This window comes from Vicia villosa, unplaced genomic scaffold (assembly GCF_029867415.1).
Source record: "Vicia villosa cultivar HV-30 ecotype Madison, WI unplaced genomic scaffold, Vvil1.0 ctg.001193F_1_1, whole genome shotgun sequence".
Taxonomy (NCBI): Eukaryota; Viridiplantae; Streptophyta; class Magnoliopsida; order Fabales; family Fabaceae; genus Vicia; species Vicia villosa.
The window spans coordinates 298,178-306,392 of NW_026705528.1; positions in this window are offsets into that span (position 1 = coordinate 298,178).

Consider the following 8,215-nt stretch of genomic DNA (forward strand, 5'->3'; position numbering starts at 1 on the left):
CTAAGGTGCAAGCACTTAACCGTGTTTAGAAAAGATTCAGGAAGAGAAAAACGCTTCAGTAAAAGATGGTTGATGAAAGTGAAAAGTCTACACCTGCATCTACATCTGGCTCTGCTGAGCAATACAACGGTAACAATGGTTATACTAGACCGCCGGTATTTGATGGTGAAAACTTTGAATACTGGAAAGATAAACTGGAAAGTTACTTTCTGGGTCTAGATGGTGATCTATGGGATCTTCTGATGGATGGTTACAAACATCCAGTAAATGCCAGAGGCGTAAAGCTGACAAGGCAAGAAATGAATAATGATCAGAAAAAGCTTTTCAGGAATCATCATAAATGCAGAACTGTTTTGCTGAATGCTATCTCTCATGCTGAGTATGAGAAGATATCTAACAGGGAAACGGCCTATGACATATATGAGTCCTTGAAAATGACTCATGAAGGAAATGCTCAAGTCAAGGAGACTAAAGCTCTAGCTTTAATCCAGAAGTATGAAGCCTTCAAGATGGAGGATGATGAAGACATTGAAAAGATGTTTTCAAGATTTCAAACTCTTACTGCTGGATTGAGAGTTCTTGACAAGGGATACACCAAGGCTGACCACGTAAAGAAGATCATCAGAAGCTTACCCAGAAGATGGGGTCCTATGGTGACTGCATTCAAGATTGCAAAGAATCTGAATGAAGTTTCTCTGGAAGAGCTTATCAGTGCATTGAGGAGTCATGAAATAGAGCTGGACGCAAATGAGCCTCAAAAGAAAGGTAAGTCTATTGCATTAAAATCAAATATCAAGAAATGCACTAACGCTTTTCAGGCTAGAGAAGAAGATCCTGAAGAATCAGAATCTGAAGAAGAAAATGAACTGTCTCTGATCTCCAGAAGGCTAAATCAACTCTGGAAGACCAAGCAAAGGAAGTTCAGAGGCTTCAGAAGTTCAAAGAGATTTGAACGTGGAGAATCTTCTGATGACAGAAGATTTGACAAGAAGAAGGTCATGTGCTATGAATGCAATGAGCCTGGACACTTCAAGAATGAATGTCCAAATCTTCAGAAGGAAAATCCCAAGAAGAAGTTTCATAAGAAGAAAAGTCTTATGGCAACCTGGGATGAGTCAGAAGATGATTCAGACTCTGAAGATGAGCAGGCCAACTGTGCGCTGATGGCGACAGAAGATGACGAATCAGAATCTACATCAGAATCAGATTCTGAAGAGGTATTTTCTGAACTTACTAGAGATGAGTTAGTTTCCGGTCTAACTGAACTTCTGGAACTCAAGTCTCAGATTAGTCTTAAATACAAAAAGCTGAAAAAGCTATTTGAATTTGAAACAAAGAAGCTTGAGTTGGAGAATTCTGAATTAAAAGAAAAACTTTTAAAATTATCCAATAATGTTGGATCTCCTTCTGATTCAGAAAAATCCACTCCTAGTCTAAACCATATTCTGAAAGAATATGATTTAAGTTTCAGGAAGTTCTTATCTAGAAGTATTGGCAGAAGTCAGCTAGCTTCTATGATATATGCTGTGTCTGGAAACAAAAGAGTCGGCATTGGTTTTGAGGGTGAAACCCCATACAAACTTGAACCTGTTGATGAAATGAAATTCACATACAAGCCATTGTATGATCAGTTCAAGTATGGCCACTCCCATGATATTAGGCACACTTCACATGCTCAAAGTTTTCACATAACACACACCAAAAAGCATGTGACACAACCTAGGAAATATCATGAAACTCACATTAAAAATTATCATGCTGTTCCTCCTATTGCTTACAATGTTAAACCCAAGTTCAATCAGAACTTGAGAAAATCTAACAAGAAAGGACCCAAGAAAATGTGGGTACCTAAGGATAAGATTATTCCTATTGCAGATATCCTTGACTGCAAAAAGGACAAAGCACAACATGTCATGGTACCTGGACTCTGGATGCTCACGACACATGACAGGAAGAAGGTCTATGTTCCAAGACCTGGTGCTTAAGTCTGGAGGAGAAGTCAAGTTTGGAGGAGATCAGAAGGGCAAGATAATTGGCTCTGGAACTATAAAGTCTGGTAACTCTCCTTCCATTTCTAATGTACTTCTTGTAGAAGGATTAACTCATAACCTCTTATCTATCAGTCAATTGAGTGACAATGGTTATGATATAATCTTTAATCAAGAGTCTTGCAAGGCTGTAAATCAGAAGGATGGCTCAATCCTATTTACAGGCAAGAGGAAGAACAACATTTATAAGACAGATCTGCAAGATCTTATGAGTCAGAAGGTGACTTGTCTTATGTCTGTTTCTGAAGAGCAGTGGGTCTGGCACAGAAGATTAGGTCATGCTAGTTTGAGAAAGATTTCTCAGATTAACAAACTGAATCTGGTCAGAGGACTCCCTAATCTGAAATTCAAATCAGATGCTCTTTGTGAAGCATGTCAGAAGGGCAAGTTCTCCAAACCTGCATTCAAGTCCAAGAATGTTGTTTCTACCTCAAGGCCATTAGAACTCTTGCACATTGATCTGTTTAGCCCAGTCAAAACAGCATCTGTCAGAGGGAAGAAATATGGATTAGTCATCGTAGATGATTATAGCCGCTGGACATGGGTAAAATTCTTGAAACACAAGGATGAGACTCATTCAGTGTTCTTTGATTTCTGCATTCAGATTCAATCTGAAAAAGAGTGTAAAATCATAAAGGTCAGAAGTGATCATGGTGGTGAATTTGAGAACAGATCTTTTGAAGAATTCTTCAAAGAAAATGGTATTGCCCATGATTTCTCTTGTCCTAGAACTCCACAGCAAAATGGGGTTGTAGAACGAAAGAATAGGACTCTGCAAGAAATGGCCAGAACCATGATCAATGAAACCAATATGGCTAAGCATTTCTGGGCAGAAGCAATAAACACTGCATGCTATATTCAGAATAGAATCTCTATCAGACCTATTCTAAATAAGACTCCTTATGAATTGTGGAAGAATAGAAAGCCCAACATTTCATATTTCCATCCTTTTGGATGTGTATGCTTTATTCTGAACACTAAAGATCATCTTGGTAAGTTTGATTCCAAAGCACAAAAATGTTTCCTTCTTGGATATTCTGAACGCTCAAAAGGCTACAGAGTATACAATACTGAAACATTGATTGTAGAAGAATCAATCAATATCAGGTTTGATGATAAGCTTGGTTCTGAAAAACCAAAGCAGTTTGATAATTTTGCAGATTGTGATATTGATATATCAGAAGTTGTTGAGCCAAGAAGCAACGCATCAGAAGCAGAGCTTCTCAGAAGAAAAGAATCGGAAGATCAAGTATCAGCTTCTCTGGAGGATCTAAGCATTTCTGAAGAACCATCTGTCAGAAGATCATCCAGACTCATCTCTGGTCATTCAGAAGAGTCATTCTTGGGAAGAAGGATGATCCAATCAGAACAAGAGCATTCCTTAAGAACAATGCAGATTGTCAATTAGGTCTTGTATCTTTGATCGAGCCAACTTCTGTTGATCATGCTCTAGAAGATCCAGACTGGATAATTGCTATGCAAGAAGAATTGAATCAGTTTACAAGGAATGATGTTTGGGATCTTGTTCCTAGACCAGATGGATTCAATATAATTGGTACAAAATGAATCTTCAGAAACAAGCCCAGAATTAGAAGATGAGAAGTTCTTATATATGGGTATCTTCTGAAATGAAATCTTTTTCTTAAGAAGTTCTGATTAAAATCAATTAGAAATTGTGATTCAGTTACTACTAACGTTTCTTTGTCTAAGTTGATTCAGAATCTCTTTAAAAGCAAAACAGCTGTAACTGGCTATCCAGATGGTAAACACGTGTTCACTACTCCTGGACAAGCGTGCGTGCAGTTGAGGGGACGTCTACTTAGGTAACTGTGCAAATCACGTCTTTTGTCTTTATTATCTCTCCTCATGTCACGTAACATTAAATGCTTTTCATCATTAACTCCCTTTCAGTTTTCTTTTTATATTCTTCAAACGTTTCTTTTCCCTCTCATATTTCTCTCACTTTGCATTCAGTTTCTTTTTCGTTCTCTCTCTTTGTTTTCATATCATAAACCCTAGCAGTTCCAATATCTGAAAATTCATCATGAATCCATCGTCAAGCTCTGGGAATCAAGATAATGATCGGAAACAAAAGAGAAAGGCATCTGCTGAACCAGGAACCAAACCAAAAAGAGTAAGGATCTCCTATGACCCTCTCAAAGTGTATCAACCTCTTGACGGTTCCCCTCAATCACCTCCCTCTTCAAAGACCTCCACCACCTCTTCCTCCTCATTCATCCTCTCGGAACCACCTTCTTCACCATCTGATATCTCCTTCCCTTCAACCCTTCCATCAGATATTTCTTCATCTCTCTCACACCCTTTTCCCACCAGAACACCTAATCCCTATAGTGTTGTTCTTCCCGACTCAAGGTTCACTGTCAACCCTCCAACCCCTACCACTCAATCATATCTGGAGCTTTTACATGCTGATGTAAATGGCTGGTTGGAGATTCTGGGTGCTGCTCACCTTAATCATCTGGATGAGTATGCTACAAACAACCTTTGAAATACCTTTCGTCAGGATTTTCTGGATAAGGCTACAGACACTCAGAGAAGGATTATGTCTGAAGCTCCTGGTGTTCGTGGTCTCCGGTTGGAAGTTGGTGAGAGCAGCCATCACCATCTCATCAGGAACAGAAGTGTTCTTGAAAGGAAGATGCCAGCAGATGAGTTGAAAGAAGAAAATCTCTGCAGAGACATCGTAGTGTGGAGACCATGGTTTCCTGTGCTGACTGGAGATTTTCAGTGGCTGTTCAACTGGTTCAGAATGAACCCTTCTGAAAAAACACCTCACATGGTCTTTCCAGTAGTGGTTTATCGTGCTGAAGTTGCTGGTCCTACTCCTCCAACAAACCTAGCAGCTATTCTTCAAGCATTGGAAGATGGAACTTCTGAGCTGCCTGAACCAGAATATGCTAAGGCTACTTCTGAGTCAGACTCAGATGAGGAAATGGAAGATGCACAAGCTGAAGATCTCCTAGTAGATCACCCTGCTGAGATTGCTGTCCCTCTGGGCAGAAATACTGGTGCTTCTTCTTCCGGTGAAACCTCAGCTCTGATGGAGACCTTGGAAACTCTTCATCAGAATCAAGCTATGCTGGCTTCTCGTTTGGACGCGCAAGAAGCAGCCAATGCTGAGTTTCGCTCTTTCATGACAAGGCAAGCTACAAGCACTGACGGGATTCATGATGTTCTGGCGCGGATTTTGCGTAGGCTAGGATCTTAGTCTTTTGGTCTTTGTAGTTTTCTTTCCTTGTTGCATCTGTTTTTCCTGCATTCCTCTCCTGTAATCCTTCGTTTGATTATCAATGAAATGTTTCTTTGTTTTTACATTCCAGTGATTTTATTTGTCGTTTTAATCATCTGAATCTTTTGAAAAATGCTTTTTGATGATATGACAAAAAAGGGGGAGAAGATAAATGATAAATGATTTGATTAATCTATCAGTTGCTGGGTAAAGCTCCCACACATTCACTAACAAGAACTGCAAGTTCTATATGGTTTAAGTGTTTTGCAGGTATAAACAAGTGAAGAGAATCTTCAAAGAAAACACAAGAAGCAAAACCATGGAAACTGAAGCAAGCTGAGTGCTGTCAAGCTTCAGAAATCAGAAGCAAGAAAGAAGAATGAATCAGAAGCACTGATAATAGAATTTGATCCATATTTGTCTATTTGTTCTGACAAAATTCTATTTGCTCTGATACATATAATGTTATGGCTCTGATACATATAATGTGTTCGAATATACATTTTATGTTCTAACTCGCTTAAGCTGACTTTTGTCGTTTAGTTTTTGTTCTGTAACATTTCAGGATGTAGAGATGCTCTGATGATGCTCTGGTACATTCAACAATGTTCTGATACAAATCTAGCATGAAGTGATGTTGGTAGAAATTCAAGCTCTGAAGCTATCCGAGGGAAGCAGAAATTCAAAGCTGTGAATGTTCTAAAGATCCAGAAAACTCAAGTTCTGAAGCTGTCCTAAATGGAAGCAGAAATCAGAAGCTGTGAATGTTCAGAAGATCAAAGAAATTCGAGTTCTGAAGCTGTCCTGAATGGAAGCAGAAATCAGAAGCTGTGAATGTTCAGAAGATCAAAGAAATTCAAGTTCTGAAGCTGTCCTAGATGGAAGCAGGAATCAGAAGCTGTGAGTGTTCTAGGGATCTAAAGAAATTCTAGTTCTGAAGCTGTCCTATGGAAGCAGAAGTCAGAAGCTAGGAATTCTCTAAAGACAGAAGCTTATATGATCGTCTCTACCGAAATAATCAGGGAAGTCTTTTATTAAAGTTCTTCGAGTATTTATTTCAGGGGGAGATTACTTATCTCAGGGGGAGATTGTTAATCTCAGGGGGAGACATATTCATATGCTTATGCTATAGCTGTGTAATTTGTCTTTTGCCGTCTGTTCTTTCTGATCGCAAATTCATATCATTTATATATGTTTTTGTCATCATCAAAAAGGGGGAGATTGTTAGAACAAGATTTGTTCTGATCAATTATCTTAGTTTTGATGATAACAATAATATGAATTTTGCTTAAGATTATATGGTACTCTAATCCAATGCAATTTCCCTTTCAGGAAATATATAAAGAGTACGCATAATTCAGCGCTCAGAAGCTTTGTCTCAAAGGGTTCAGCATGCAACATCAGAACATGGTCTGGCAAGACATCAGAAGATGGTCGAAGCAGAATCAGAACATGGGTCTATGGAAGCATCAGAAGAACAAGAGAACAGAAGCACTGAAGTTCTGATGGTATCACGCTCAGAAGCACTTCAAGGTCAGAAGATCAGAAGATGCTATGCACCAAGCTGTTTGACTCTGATGATATTCAAACGTTGTATTCACAAACATCAGATCAGAAGGAAGTACAAGTGGCAGGCTACGCTGACTGACAAAAGGAACGTTAAAAGCTACTAAAGGCTACGTCAGTAGACACAGCGTGAACAAGGCTCGAGGTAGTTGACAAAAGCGTATAACATTAAATGCGATGCTGTACGGAACACGCAAAGCATTAAATGCATTCAACGGTCATCTTCTCCAACGCCTATAAATATGAAGTTCTGATGAGAAGCAAGGTTAACGATTCTGCATCAAAAACAACTCAAATTAACTTGCTGAAACGCTGTTCAAATCTAAACTCAGAATCTTCATCTTCATCAAAGCTCACTACATTGCTTTTGTAATGTATTAGTGAGATTAAGCTTAAACGATTAAGAGAAATATCACAGTTGTGATTATCGCTTTTAAGAAGCATTTGTAATACTCTTAGAATTACATTAAGTTGTAAGGAACTAGAGTGATCGTGTGGATCAGAATACTCTAGGAAGTCTTAGAAGTGATCTAAGCAGGTTGTAACTAGAGTGATCGTGTGGATCAGTAGACTCTAGAAAAGTCTTAGAGGGTATCTAAGCAGTTGTTCCTGGAGTGATCAGTGTGTGATCAGAAGACTCTGGAAGACTTAGTTGCTGACTAAGTGGAAAACCATTGTAATCCGTGCGATTAGTGGATTAAATCCTCAGTTGAGGTAAATCATCTCTGCGGGGGTGGACTGGAGTAGTTTAGTTAACAACGAACCAGGATAAAAATAACTGTGCAATTTATTTTTATCTGTCAAGTTTTTAAAGCTACACTTATTCAAACCCCCCCTTTCTAAGTGTTTTTCTATCCTTCACTTTTTTCGTAATATCAATTATGTTGTTTTGATTTTCATTTCTAGACTTGTCAATGACTCTTTAGCCATTTTGGCAATTTACTTGAAATACGATTTTGGTTTCACATTTATATAAATGATGTACCTTTGGATAAAATCTATAATTGCCTCTAAGTCAACGTTAACAAAGGGTATGCCTTCAATCCACTTAGTGAAATAATCAATCCCAACTAAGATATATTTTTTATTCTTGGATGACGCCGGTCGAATTTCACCAACTAAGTCTAAAGCCCAACCTCTAAATGGCCAAGGATTCACAATGTCATGTAACTCAGTCGCAGAGACATGTTGGATGTTGTTGAAGCTGTATAGCGGCAAGCAACAAAAGATTTGGAAGTATTACTCCGAGATTTATCTTGTCCACAGAGATGGTCGTTAGAATTCCATTCAACAGTTTCTATGTTTTCGAGCTCGGGTTTGAATGGGTTGAAAGTAAAAGCGGAAAATAAAA